The sequence below is a fragment of the Elephantulus edwardii genome, unplaced genomic scaffold, assembly GCF_000299155.1.
Source record: "Elephantulus edwardii isolate Elephantulus edwardi_28Jun2011 unplaced genomic scaffold, EleEdw1.0 scaffold00114, whole genome shotgun sequence".
Classification (NCBI taxonomy): Eukaryota; Metazoa; Chordata; class Mammalia; order Macroscelidea; family Macroscelididae; genus Elephantulus; species Elephantulus edwardii.
The window spans coordinates 6564445-6579915 of record NW_006399864.1 but is presented as its reverse complement, the minus strand read 5'-3'; the positions used below and the strand labels follow the sequence as shown (position 1 = coordinate 6579915).

Sequence of the window (15471 nt, the reverse complement as noted above, 5' to 3'; positions counted from 1 at the left end):
TCCTTATAGACTTCATGGCTTTATTATTTGCTTTTCTGTATGAGAGTTACCTGTCAAAAAAAAATCTCTAGTCTTTTAACCTTAGAAACTATATTAATCATTAATGACAGTGCTTCTACAAGAAGCCTAGTTATTCAAGCTCCTGAACAGAATGGAGCAGCAGGGGAGCTCTATAGGTATTTACATGGCTCCAACCCCTGCTGTAGTTCAAGAACTGGAAATGCATTGTAAGGCAGTGCAGGGAAGCATTATTTTGTTCCCTTTCTGCTCATTTTTCAATATTAATAATTCAATTATATTTTCTTACGAGCTGCTTACAACCAGGTACTGAATGAGTTGTTGAATGTGGGAAAGGCAGCCAGATGCCGTATCTCCCTCCGAAACATCGTAATATAGGGGCAGAGAATAAAACATACACAACTATTCATGCCCAAGTATTCATAAGATGAGAAATCGGAAACCCACCCTGGAGAACCTGGTGGGAAATCTTCTAGCTTGCTTCAGTCTCTTCCAATCTGATCTCTGCACTATTCATGATCATTGACTCATACTTATTGCCTTTGATTCAGAACCTGTTACTCAACTATCTCCTCAAAAGCTACAGGTGGGGGAGCTCTGGTGGCCTAGTGGCAAGGAGCTGCAACTACAATCCCAGAGGTGCAGGGTTCAAATCCACCAGATGCTCTGCCGGGGAAGGAGAGACAATCTCCTCCTGTACCAGTCAGATCTGATTTGATGGTATTCTCACATAAAAATAATAAAAAAAATAAAATAAAAAAGATTATATTTTTAAAAAAAAAAAAAGCTACAGGTGGACACGGGTCACCAGAGAGTAACAACCTGTGCAGCACAACTTCCTCCAGAGGAGATCACTGCAGCTTGTTAGCATCACAAAAGTGCTGGTGTTACACTCTCGCTTATAAAATGTTTTCAGGGTTCTCATTGCCTAGAGTTGAAGCACAGACTCCTCCTAGTTCTAATTTTATGGATAGATTTGATGACCTTATTTATTATCTACTTCTTCCTTACAGCCTAGTTATTGTTATGAGCCATTCCATTAAAATTGATTCCTATCTGCCCTTCCAGTAGGTTTGGAAGGCAATAATTCACATAGGAGGAGCTCTATTTCCTGTGGAAGAGCAACCGATGGATTTGAACCATGCGCCTTTGGATTGGTAGTGCAGCTCCTTATCACTAATCCACCAGAGCTGACATTCTAAATTCATCCATTTACCTTTGATTCTCTGAAGCTAGCAAACTGTTCACACTTCCGTTTTTGGGTTTTTTTTTTGTTTTTGTTTTTTTTTTGCCATTCAACATTATACTTGGATTGTGATATTCATTTTAAGTCAGTATAACTTCATTCGTAGCAGAGATCATGAAGATCGTGCAGGATCTGCCAGAGATTCTTCCTGCTGTACTTTTGGCCACTTTGACTCTCAGACACATAACATGTCTACTTAATCTTGGAGACCAAGTTCAAATCTATCCTCTTTGTGAAGACTTGCTTAACCTACTCACTGCAGTAAACGTCTTAATACAAATCACATAATATGAGTATTGTATAAACTAACAGAAAATGTTGATGTTTGTACTTCTGTTAGTGACACTCTTATGTTATGCTGTTGTTGTCATTTACCATTGAGTCAGAATTCACTCATAGTTGGCCCTCATGTGAGTTTTCAGAGGCCATAAATCACAGAGAGTTTGCCCATCCGTCTTCCACAGAGCACCTGGTGCACCTATACCGTGTTCCTTTGAGCTGGCAGCTGAATTCCTTACCACTAAGCCGCCAGAAGTGTCAGCAATAGAGAGGAAGACCCCCCAGTGCCATAGACTAACACAGTGACTGTAGCAATGGGCTCAAATGTATCAGATGTGGTGAGGATGGCACAGAAGAGAACAGGCTTCAGATGACATTATTCACGCGCCAGTCGTATTTGACTCGATGACACCTAACAACAAGAAGCCACCAGAGCTCTCATATATATCATTATAAACGGATAATAACTGTCCGTTAAGCTTTACAAATGATTTGGCCTTACATAGCATTTTATGCAAGGTAGTATTGTCCTTAAAAATCTAGCTTATCCTGTTTCATTTCCTACTGTAAAAATCCTGTTTTACATTTTCCATTATGTGAAGCCATAGCTCAAAATTGAAGCTGGGTTCATTTTGAAAAAGTTTATGTTTTGATGTGCTTCAGCACCTTTGTCTACCAACAATATTTTTTTATTATTGCCAAGTTCTGAAACACCTACTAAAACTTTTCCATATCTGTTTTCAATGTGTAAAACTTTTCCGTATCTGTTTTCAATGTATGTGTCCTTTTTTTTTTTTTGCTCATTACTATGTAGTTTCAGGGAATAGGAAAATACCCTCTAAATTGAACCTGTATTTTTCTGTGTATTTTACTTCTTTTATTAAAGTTTTCAAATGTTATAAAGTAGTAATCAACACAGGTAATTAAAACTTTTTTTGGCAATATATTTTTGTCCAAAGTTGTGTTTGCTCATGTCCCAGAGACAAGGTGTTTAAATATAATTTTAAAGGAAAAAAAACTAATTTCAAATAAAATCATCTGTTAAAAACTCCACAAAGGAAATAATACCTAGGCTGTTCTACAGTAATGAAAAGAGGTTTAGTAATCAATTGCTCCTTTCATGAAGTCTAGAGAAGATCACTAAGAACTAAATAACGTAGTACTGATAAGCTATGTGTCAGTTATTCTAACAGTAGGGAGAACTGATGGCCTAGTGGCAAAAAGCTGCACTACAATCCCAATGGCACACAGTTTGAATCCACCAGCTGTTCTGCAGAAGGATGGACAATCTCCTTCTGTGAGATTCATTGCCTCTAAAAACCCACCAGGGAGTGAGCTATGGGTCAGTTCCAACTTGATGCTACACAACCATATTCTAACACTTGATATAGATTGAAAAAGAAAAAAAATTTGGCTGTAAATATACACTAATATATACATGCCTAATTAATTTTGCACTATCTTTAGAACTTATCTTCAGTACTGTATTTTTCTTCCTAAATAGTTTGCATAGTGCCTGTCTTAAAATATGAAAAAAGAAATCACATCAGTAATTGTAAATCAAGAAACTAACTTATTATGAATTAATTGTATTCTAATTAGCTAGCATCCAGTGATTATTGTGTGAGTAGTAGTACTGAAGTTATTAGATGAAATAACAAAATAGTTCAAATACTCTCCAAAGCTTGAAAATTTTAAAAATCTTCCTTATTTTATAAATCCAGTAATTTCCAAATTGAGTGTAATCATTCATTGCTATCTTTAGAAGACAATTTATTTGCTTAAGCTATTATTCAAGAAGTAGCAGTAAGAGTTTCTCCAGAAAAGGAAGAATAACCAAGTTGTCTATTCTTGCTCCTTCGTATATCCTTAGTTGTTGTTAAGTGCTGTCAAGTCACTTGCAACTCATAAAAATCCTACATGCAATAACTCTGAACCCTTCCCAATCCTAAGCCAACCTCATTGTTTCTGACATACCTACCCTTATTTGTCAATCCATTTCCTCCTAGGTTGTCTTCCCTTGCACAGTCCCTCCAGACTTCCAAGGTTAATATCCTTCTTCAAGTACTGGTCTTTCCTGGTAACATGTCCAAAGTTGTCAGACAGAGCTTCAAAATCCTTGTGTATTGTGTATTCTCTAGGAAATCCGTGTTCAATAATTTTCTTCAACACCACAACTCAAAGGCATCAATTCTTCTGTCATCCTTATTGATTGTCCAGCTTTCTGATATATAGCATTTAATTGCAAAGGCCATGGCTTTGGTCAGGTGTATCTTACTCCCTAGATTGGCATCATTGTTCTTTTTGTACTCTGGAGAGGTCTCTGAAAACATATTTTCTTAATATGATTCATCTTTTTATTTCCTGACTGCTGGTGCCAAGGGTGTTGATTGTGGGCCCAAGCAAATTTAAATTGTTCACAATCTCAGTCTATCTATCGTAACAATCTATCTTGGTCCTGCCACTTGGCCCAGTGGTGAAAGTCTTTGTCTTCTTATCTATCATCTATCTTCATCTATCTATCTATCTATCAATCATCTACCTATCTATCTATCATCTATCTATCTATCTATCATTTATTTATTTTTGTTTTATACTGGTTTACATAGAAAGTTCATAAAATTCAGATACCTCATTTTGCACACCAGATCTTTCCTCTTTCATTTACCCATCCCTCCCTCCCCCCCATTAAATTGTGTGACCTTATGATAAAGCCCCTCCACCACTTCCTTGAATCCTCATACTTGTCCTACAATAATAGTCTTAGGTCTTTGTCTTCTTGATGTTGAGTTTTAATCCATGTTGAAGACTGCAGTCCTTGACTTGCTGCAGCAAATGTTTTGAGTTTTGCTTGCTTATTTTTATATTGCCATCATTTCAAAAGCATATTAACCAGAGAAGGAGCAAAAGGAAGCATGGTGATTTCCAGTGGACACATTAGCATCCATTAGTGCTCTACTACTATTTTATGAATGTTTTTATTTTAGTCTTAGAAATTCTACAGAACATAAAAGAAATAATTAGCAATTACTGAAAACCTTTGCTATTCTAATCATTTTGCCTACTTTGCCCATTAAATAAGAAACCCAGGTTGCCAGGACTCAGCCACTGGAGGAAAATGTGGTGATTGGAACATACCTATTGCTCCCAGGGAGAAAATGCAGCGCTCTAATAATTACAATATAAGGGATTCTATATGCCTATTCTACTCTGTCATGTAGAGCTGCTTTGAGTCTACCCTGATTTGATGGAGTACAGCAGCTCACTAGTTCCCATTAGAGTTCCAGGAAGCAAACATTGCTACTTATTTTTAAAGATGACACAACATCCTAGAATGTAAGCATCATGATAAGAAGTGTGATCTGTTTTGTTTCACATTTTGTATCTTCAATACATAGCCTAGACATAGACAATACATAGGTAAGTACACAGTATTTGTGAAATGAATGAATAAGGGAGACTTGGTGTTAAATCAACAGACTTTCTGACCACTTCATTGTGTAGTATTATGTTCTAGGTAGAATTAGAGAGGATTGGGGAAATAGAAATTGCCAACCTGACAGAAAAATCTAGGGAACCATGGTGTCCTAGTGGTAAAAAGTTATGCTGTTATCCCAAAAGCAAGTGGTTTGGCTCAATGACACACAACTACAGAGTAAAAGCTAAGGTACTAAGACAATGGGGGAAAGTAAGATACCATGAGATTGAGTTGTACTATAAAAATTCCACCATTTCATCAGTTGTGTGTAAAATTAAAGTGCACACAAATTTGTGTGCACATATGCACACCTATCCATGTGCACTCAAGCATCTGTGGGCTCTCCTTCTCTTGGCAAACTCACCTCATGCCACAAAGGAGGCAACTTTACTTTTACATTTCCATAGTTACGTGATAATTTTAACGAAGACTTATTTAGTGAATGAGCTTAATATCCATGACTGGAGAAATCATGCAAAATCTTTAGCCTTTATTATTTTTGTTACATGCTATCTAGTTCAGACTAAGCACCTAACAAAAATAATAAAGGCTAAAGATTTTCCTAAATAATTGGTATAGATAATATTGCACCATAATTTCAAAATCCTATTGGTCACCTTTCTTGGGAATGGGAACAAGTATAAATCTTTCCCCGTCAATCATTCCCCCAATCAGCTGTCCTCCAATTTTCCTAGCACACACTTACGAACACGTCCAGGTATGCATCTGTTCATTGAAACCTGACAATTGATATCCAATCAATTCCTGGAGGCTTATATTTTTGCAAGCCCCTTCAGTGAATCTTAAACTTCTTCCTTCATTACTAGTGAATCTTGCTTACATGTCACTTCCAGAATTTTTTGAGTGTCAACCAATCCTTTTTGGTACAGTGACTTAGTGCATTCCTTTCATCTTCTTTTCGTTCTTCCTGGATCATTCAAGATTTTGCCCATAGCAACTATCAGTATTGCAAATTGAGATTTGAATGTTTTTCAGTTTTTTCAACTTTAGAAATAACAAGCAAGTTTTTCCCTTTTAATTCTCTAATTCCATCTTTGCACATTTTGTTTTAATGCTGTCTTTTGTCTTCTTGAGTTGCTCTTTGAAATCTTCTCTTCAGCTCTTGCTGTTTTACTTCAACATCTCTTCCCTTTGTTTTAGCTTCTCAGTGCTTTAGTGAAATTTTCATAGTCTCATGAGACATATAATTTGGTTTCTTTCTTCCTCTGCTGTCTTTGTTATGACTTTTTGCTCTCTTCATGGATATCTTTGATGCCATCCTACAACAAAATCTTTCATCATTGATGTTCTGAAGCTTGAATTTTTAAAATGATTTTTAAATTCATGTGGGATAGACTCGACATAATATTTTTGTTCATGTGAACTTGTTTTAATATTCTTCAGCTTCAATATAAACTTACACATGAATAATTGATGAGATAATTCAACATTTTGAAATGAAATATCTTCATTAAATATGACTGTTTTCCTGAAATATTGAGTAACGGTGTTTATGTTTCAAAGTGAATTTCAAAAGTCCATTTTCTTCAGCTTAATAGCTATTGTTACTTAGAGCCTAGACTAAGGTGCATCTGATACAGGCCATGGTCTTTGCTATTACTTGTTATGCATCAGAGAGTTGCATGATGACTAAGGAGGATAGAAGGAGAATTAATGCCTTTGAGCTGTGGTGCTGGAAAAGAGTATTGAAGGTAACATGGACTGCTAGGAAAACAAACAGATTCATCCTGGAAAGGGTCAAACCAGGCAGTTCCTTGGAGGCAAGGATTCTGAGGCTCCATCTAATATATTTTGGACATGTTGTAAGGAGGGACAGGTCCTTGGAGAGGGACATCATGCTTGGTAGGGTGGAGGGATAGTGCAGGTGGGGAAGGTCCTCTATGAGGTGGACTGATTCAGTGACTGGGGTAATCAGGGTGGGTGTATGGGAGATGGTGCGATTAGCACAGGACAGAGCAGGGTTTAGGGCTGTTGTACATAGGGTCGCTATGAATCGCAAGTGACTCGATGGCACAGAACAACAACAACAGTCAGAATTAACTCATAACTGACTCTCCAGTGGGTTTTTGTAAGTAGTAAATCACCTATTAGGAGATTGTCCCATCTTTCTTCCTCAGAGCAGCTGTTGGATTTGAAACACATGCCTCAGGTTGGCAGTTCAGCACGTTTTCACTGAACCATCAGAAATCCCTCACATTAATGTTAAGATGCTAAAATCCCCTTATTAGTACAAATGTATTTTAAATATTGAAGTAGTTTTATTTTGCAAGGTTAACGTATTTCCTTTGTTAAGTTTCTTAAATCTATTACAAACTAGACTGCTAGAGATAGAAAAGACATTTTAATAGGATAAATTTATATCCAAGAAATAAAGAAAGCACTGAAATATTGCATTCATGCTTTTAAATTTTTTAATAACAAGGCTCATGCAAGGTATTGCAAAAATAATTATAATCTTAATTTTGATTGTTATTGTTGTTATTGCCATTTAGTTGTCTAAATCATAACTGGCTTCCTCTTTTTTATGAAATAATTTTATTGAAACTAAAAATTCTATTCTGTGCTCCATTCATAAGTTTTTCTACCTCTCAAGAAATTCTACCATGGTAAATTTTCAAAATCTCTCTATATAATATGCAAATCTATACACTTAGTATTGTAGATAGTTTTTGAAAAGGAAGAAGATATGGAGAAATGATACGTGGTAAGAGTATTATTTGTGTGTAAACTTTTCTCCCTTTAACTTATTATCTCAAACAAAAATACTATTCTATTCATAAATACAAACATCAATCTGAAGTATAAACAATGAGGTCAGTTTGAGATCAAAATTACTTCAAATTATTATTGAATAGTTCTTCTAAAATTACTTTTTATGAATGAATAAAGCTACCTCTACCTACTGATAATGTAGAAATCTACTAGATATTCCCAAGTATTTCTTAGATTCCTACTGCTATTAAATCTAATTGATGAAATAAAGTTATATAAAGCATAGCTCTATCATTTTTGTAATCATTTTCTTTTCCCCATATCTTGCTCTTTAAATGAAAATAAATTAAATTTAAAACTAAATTCATCCATGGAATATGCTTAATAATTTGATATTCCCTTAAAAGAGTGCACTACTAATCTTTTTTTACAAAAAATGCGTAAATGTATTAGAAACAAAACTGAAAAGAGTAAATCTTCTAGAAACTGAATTATTTGTCATTTTCTTACACAATACTTCCATAACATTAATGATACTAAACAATAACAACAAATGGTATTAGCATGTCACAGAGATATATTTTAGTGTTTGTATAATTCAAGTGGGGTCCAAACTCATTCATGCAAATACCTTTTTCCTCAAGGTATGTGATGTAAATGACTGATTTCATGTTTTATATGACATAAAGTTTAGAGATGCAGTCTTTCTATTTCCTTTGAGTGTTAATCCTGTCCTATCAAATTCAGTATGTCCAATGCTGATATATTCACTATGCCTTCTAAGATTATTTCACTAAATATGAATTCTTTTCAATAAATAGTGGTACTTCAATGGGATGATATTTTAATTTTAAATATAGAGATAAGTCTTTTCCTCAGAAATTCCTCCATACTAAAATCTTTACTATTTGATAGTGAAGGACTCAGGTTGTTTTAACATCACCATGCTAATCCAAAGGTCACCCTTATCTTGAGATTCAAATTCACTAGGTAGCTCCTTCTGTGAGAAATGGACACTGTCCACCTATGCTCCGGTACAGTCTTGGAACACCAGTGGAGGGTCAGCTCTGGGTTGTAGTTGGCTGGAAAGGAATGAGATGTGATGATTTTCTATTAGCAAACAGTACATTGGTGAGCCTTTTCAGATTTTCTCATCATTGTAACTTTCTAAAATGTCTCTTCACGTTGTTTTCATTTTCTTTGTTGAAACCTTGCATATGATTTGGCTTTTTACCTACAAAAAATTACAGAGTCACTTTTAATGTTTTGTGTGGGCTTCTCCTGATGACATTTCAATATACCCCTCAGAATAAAGAGAGCTTTTAACTATGACTCATGCAAGAGAACTTTTATACTTGAGTAAGCTTTATTCTTCTGTTCTTGCTCTTATTAGAGCATATTTTGGATTTTTATATTATTATTATTTTGTATTCAATACATCAAGTTCCTTCAGAAAATGAATGCTCCTAAAATATCCAATTTAGCATTGTTTATCCCAACCTGCTGCAAGAATTAATCCCTTATGTTTATACACCCTCAGAATTCAAATGAGTAGCAGTAGGCTATTCAAAGAAATGGCAATTTTAAAATAATTTTTGGAGTTAGACTGTGCTCAAAGCATTGTGGATAGGTAAGACATATAACAAAAAATAAGAGCATCTTAATCACTGCTTTCAGTCTACTGAAACAAAAGCTAACGGTAAACAAATGCTTTTAAGTGGATGAGCACCAAAAATGAAAAGCTAATGTGATATTTTGAGAATATGGAAATGTACATAACATAGGCTTCAAAGAGAGATTTTGCTGTTGTTGTTGAGATGGACCTTTGAAGCCTATGCAAATTTAATGAGGCTTGAGACTAGCCAACCAGATAACCATGTGCGGGTGGCAACATGCCAGCTTGGAGAAGCTGATAGGATTCTAGTATGTATAGCAGGAATGAACAAGTGGCAGTCTAGTTGACAGTTGTAGAGAAAGCTAGAGAGATGGGTGGTGGTTTTATACCCGTCCTCAGAGGGTTTTCAGAGGCTGCCGAAGGAGACTGCCCATTTGCTTCCATTGAGTAGCTTGTGGATGTGAACCATTGGCCTTTGGAATGCCAGCTCAACTCCTTATTCATGTGCCATCAGAAGAATGATTTACTTTAGTATAGCAACCGTAATGATGAAGGGACCCAGAATTTCCACAAAAGCAAAAGACTAAGGCAATATTCATTAACATAATGGAATCGCTGCGGTCATTGAGGTTTAGAAGAGATTTTGGAGGTCATAGAGTATAATATATTCATTTCTTCTCAGGTGAGAAAATTAAAACCCAAAAGGACTGAATGATGCCCCCCTACCTCCTCCCCCATCAATATATGTTCTGCTTGAGCTCCAGATGGAAATGACTGCTTCTAGGAAGGTCATTTCCCAACACCTTGGGTGGTTTCTTGCTTTACATTTCTGTATCAATTCGGGGGCTGGAGAGTCATTGTGTTACTGATTGTTAGATGTACTTTAGGCAGCATACTGATGCATCCTTAAAGAATGTACAATCATCGTCATTTCCATTCAAATAAACTCTTTCCTGCCTTGGTGCCAGCAACTACCTTACTTCAAGTATATTTGTGATTATACATAGTTCACTCTCTGTCAGGTATTTAGAAGCTGGAAATGCATGAAAAGACATTGCCCATCTTTCTCTAGAAGAGCAGCTTGTGGCAAACCTGTCTTTAGGTTGGCTGTGCAACTCCTTACTCACTGTTCCAGCAAAGGTCCCTGATTCAGACAATCATTCGAAATCAAAGCCGTCCCAGTATAAGCACTGATATTATAGACTGAAATGTTACTCCTTATATGTTATAAATGAAAAGTGTGATGTGAGGAGTCCTGGGGTACTGCACTTAAGCATTTTACTATTATCCTGAAGGCTGATAGTTCAAACTCAAGCAGAAGACTAGCCTGGAGATATGATTTCAAAGGCCATATCCCAGAAAATCCTGTGAAGCATTTCTAGTCTGCCTAGATGGGGTTGCCAGGAATTGGAATGGACTTAGTGGGAACTAGCGACAACACAAAAAAGGCAAGGTATAGGAAGTCTGCAGGTTTTCCAAACTTGAATATAGTGGTCAAAAAGATCCCTTCTCTGTCGGATTAAGCAAAATTGTACTGTGAGTTTGCTGATGTCAGCAAAAAAAGAAGTCTTGATAATCTTCCTTCAGAATTGTACAGCAGATATATAAAGAAGGGTTTATTTACTTAGAAATTATTCTTTAAATGTAGCACTATGTCAGCTGATGGTAGGAATCGTGATGCCCCTCATTTATTTTAGTTATAGAATGATGCTAAAACAGATACCACAAATAGAAGGCTTTAGCAAAAGAAATTTACTCTCTTCTATCTGGAGACTAAGGTGCGCCTGATACAGGCCATGGTCTTTGCAATCACTTATTACACATCAGAGAGTTGGACAATGACTAGGGAGGATAGAATGAGAATTGATGCCTTTGAGCTGTGGTGCTGGAGAAGAGTATTGAGGGTACCATGGACTGCTAAGAAAACAAACAAGTTCATCCTGGAGAGGGTTAAACCAGGTAGCTCCTTGGCGGCAAGGATTCTGGGTCTTCGTCTGACATACTTTGAACATGTAAGGAGAGACAGGTCCTTGGAGAGGGACATCATGCTTGGTATGGAGGGATGGTGCAAGAGTGGAAGACCCTCAATGAGGTGGATTGATTCAGTGACTGGGGTAATTGTGATGGGTGTGTCGGAGGCAGTGTTGTTATGTGCCGTCAAGTCGCTTGCGACTCATAGCGACCCTATGTACAACAGCCCTAAACCCTGCTCTGTCCTGTACCAATCGCATTGCCTCCAATTAACTGTCTCTGAAAACCCACTGGAAGGTCAGCTACGAGTCAGTTCCTATTCAATGGCTAATGATAACAAAATGGATCTCCCAGTTTCCCTTCTCTGACCAATTGGCTCACTTTCTTCTGCTTCTGTCTCTAGGGAGAGAAATGGTTTTAAGAGTCACACCCTATAGAGAATTTTCTCTATATTCGAATAGCATTGTCTCAGGTAGGAATGTGTTATGTCCTCTTTTAATCCTCCTCTATTTGTTTTAACAGTCATAGTCATGATGTATCATTATATAACTTTCAAACTGTATCACTATGTTCTTATGTTTTGAGGGAAATTCAATCCATGGCATCACCCAAACTCAGTAACTTAAAACATCCTTTTCCTCCCCAATCTATGAATGGGCTGAGAATCAGCTGTTCTGTGCTGTATTTGGCTATATGAGTCATTCATTCCCTTGGGAAAAGTGCTTTGTAAAAAGGTATGATCTTTTCTTGACAATGGCAAAGATGTAAAAAGAAAATTCAACCTATTTTTAAAGCTCTGCTTGCATCCTGTCTGCTAAAATACATTGGCCGAATAAAATCACTTTAGTGAGCCCAGAATTGAGAAGCAAGAAAATGCATTAGTCAACAAAATGGAAAAGGAGAATATTTTTTAACAGTCATGTAGTCTAGCACAAGCACTAATATGAAAATTTCTGGATGAGTTTTGCTTGAGCTACTAATGGCATCAGTGTTACTTACAAAGCCCTGGCCTAAACAGATTCTGGTCTTAAATGCAATGCCACAGGCTGATAGTCCAGTGATTACAGCAAGATATGGCCTAAAAGTGAACTTGGAAGATGACTTCTGAGTTGGAAAAGAAAGGATACAAATGGGGAAAGTCAAAAGAGTCATTTCTGAAGAGAAAAAAGAAAAACATGATAACTTAGTGAAAGTAGATAAAATGAAAGATGATATAGCAAGAAAAAAATATAGAGAGATACTTGTAAGTCATTAAACAGTGAAAAATGTTTTTGTTAACAAATATATTTCAATGTTATTGTGCACAACTTTCTTTACTGTAATATTTACAGAATTTATACCTGAAACTCCCATAGTATCGTCCATTCTTATGGAGTATCAACAATAATACAAAAAAAGAGTAGACTATCTCAAAAAATGTTAATGAATTTTTCTACTGAAAACATAGAATGTTGGGGGCAAATAAGTAAGTGTTAATCACCAGGACATTTCCCATATTTAATAGTGAAAAGTACTATTACTGAGATGTGGAAACATGAACGTCTAGTCAGATAAGATATTTCTCACTCATTAGAGATTTTGGGCAGATTACTTCCATGTATAATGCCTCAGTTTCTTTATAAATATGAAAAGTAATAGTTTTTACTTTGCTACATGTAGTGACAAGAACATTATTCTTGGAAAAGAAAAAATCATTGAAAAAGAAAGATTTAACTAGAGGGATGAACACAGTGACTGCTACAATGGCATAGTGATAAGGTTTATTATTCAGAAGGACTGCCCAGCTATTTACTGATGTAGCCATGGGGAAGGGCAGGAATATTCAACAGGACAAGTTAATCTATCCTCAAAGAGATTAACTAGTTTTACCATTCCACAAGGGCATTGACAAGTCTCTCTAAACCATAAGAGAAATGGCTCTTCTCCCCAGTAAATCGAGGAGATCTAACAGCAAAATTTGAAAACATCACCAATGACAAAGAAGCAGTAGGCAGCCAGTGTACACATTCTGGACCAGAGATTGTTGTGCCACTTATAACTACTGCAGCAGAAGCTGTGGCTGCATATGAGAACGAGAGACCTGACATGAAACTGAGCCGAAGCTGAGACTGCTACACCACTGAACCAGAGCCGAGAAGTTTTGTCAAGGTTTATTAGATGTGTTGGGGCTTTGGGGGAGAGCCATTGGCAGGACTAAAGGGTTTGTAACATTTGCCTAAAGCTGAAGGGTGAAATGTGAGGCATATATGAATGAGTACACTGCAGAAGCTGTGCTGACTGTGTGATTTTATCTGCTACCAATCTCAGTTATAGCCTTTTGAATTCCCTATTATGATTCTCTGTGGTCTGTGAACTATCACAGTGGATGATAGACCCAATAACACAGTAATGTTGGCATTAAGATTAGTAGAAAGTTACCTCATTTTACCTTTTAGTTTTGATTTGTGTCTCTCTTACTGCCAGTGATTTGGAGCATTTCTTTGTGTCTGTTTGCCATTCACATATATGCCTCTGAAAATTCTTTCCATGTCTTTTGCCCATTTTGTAATTGGTTATCAGTCTTTTTCTTGTGGAGGCCCAGGAGTATTCTGTAAACTTTTGTTCTTAAGATTCTTGTCTGAGATGGAATTACCAAATGTTTGCTCCCAGTCTAAAGGTTTTCTTTTCACCCTGTTGAAAAAAGTTTCTGACGTGTAGAGATTTAATCTTTAGGAAGTCCCATACATTAATTTTATCCTTTTTAAATTGTGAAATTCTGGTTGTAGTTGGCAGTCTCTTTATACCTTGGACTAGCGCTTCTAAGCTTGATCCCAGTTTGTGTCTTAAGAACATTATGATTTTAGCCCTTATTCCCAGGTCTCTGATCCACCTTGAGTTGATTTTTGTGTATGGTGTAAGATACAGATCCTGTTTCAGCTTTCTGCAGATACATTCTGCAGGTACACAATGGAATACTATGCAGTACACAGGAGCAATAACTTTGTAAATCATTACCTAATTTGGGAGGGACTGCAGAGCATTATATTGAGTGAACTAACTCAGTCCCATAAGGATAAATATTGTATAAAGTGCTTATTGGAGGATGTGTATAAGGATCCAGGAGAGGTGGGAGAGGCTGGAAGCAGAGGGATGAGAATGTGCAGGGGGAAGGGGAAATTAATCGTTGGGTTGTACAATTTGATGGGTGGGGGGATGAGGGAAATTGAAACAATTTGTTCAAATTTGTATTCAAATTTTGTAAGTAAACTAGTAGGGGGGAAAAAAGAGTAGTAGAAAAAGGTTCAGGAGTGTAGGGAATTGCCATTGTGTTGCTTATGTTGTTCCCTCTCGTGCTGTTGATAAAGGTCAATTTAGCCATCCCACGTGACCCTTGTTCTTTTTGCAAATGAGCTTTAACAACAGTAGTGATTGTGGGGATGGTTCAGGATTCCGGCAGTTATTCTTCTGCTGTATACAGAGTCAGTGTGAGTCAGAGCTGATAATGACATGTTAGGAGAATTCATGAGATAATGCATTTAAACTTTCAGCAAAACCTTCTATTAAATTATTATTAGCACATAGAAAACATTTATTGTTTTACCTGCTTCAGTGAAGTCACCTCCCACTAACAGCACCCTAAATTCCAACAATGTAAATTTATACTTGAGGAGACTGCCTATCTTTCTCCAGCAGTGTAACTGGTATATTAAAACTGCTGATCTTTGGGTTAGCTGCCAGACATATTAAGCATTACACTTTCAGGGTTCTTTCTTTACTGTTTAGCTGTATAAAATATGGGAAGCACTAGTAGCCAAGTGGCAAGAAGCTGTACTGCAATCCCTAAGGCACGTAGTTCAAATCTACCAGCTGCTTCATGGGAGGAGGGTGGCAAATCTCCTCCCAGGACGTTAACTGCCCCAGAAAACCTGCCAGTGGATCAGATATGGACCAGTTCCAACTCAATGGTACACAACAACAACAAAAACATATATAATACATTGTAAGAAGGTTTTATTTCTTTTCAAAGGGCTGATTATTTAACAAAACATATCAATCATCATCTAGAATCGCAATTTATATTTGCTTATTATTTAAATTGGAAAGCATTCATTTCGTGATAGAAATGAAGCTGGAGATACTTTTTTTTTTTTT

The 15471-nt window shown here is 36.6% G+C and overlaps 1 pseudogene; it reads left to right on the top strand.

Moving 5' to 3' along the window:
- The window catches only part of LOC102844508, a 120310-nt pseudogene that overhangs the window by 365 nt on the left and 104474 nt on the right, over positions 1 to 15471 (top strand).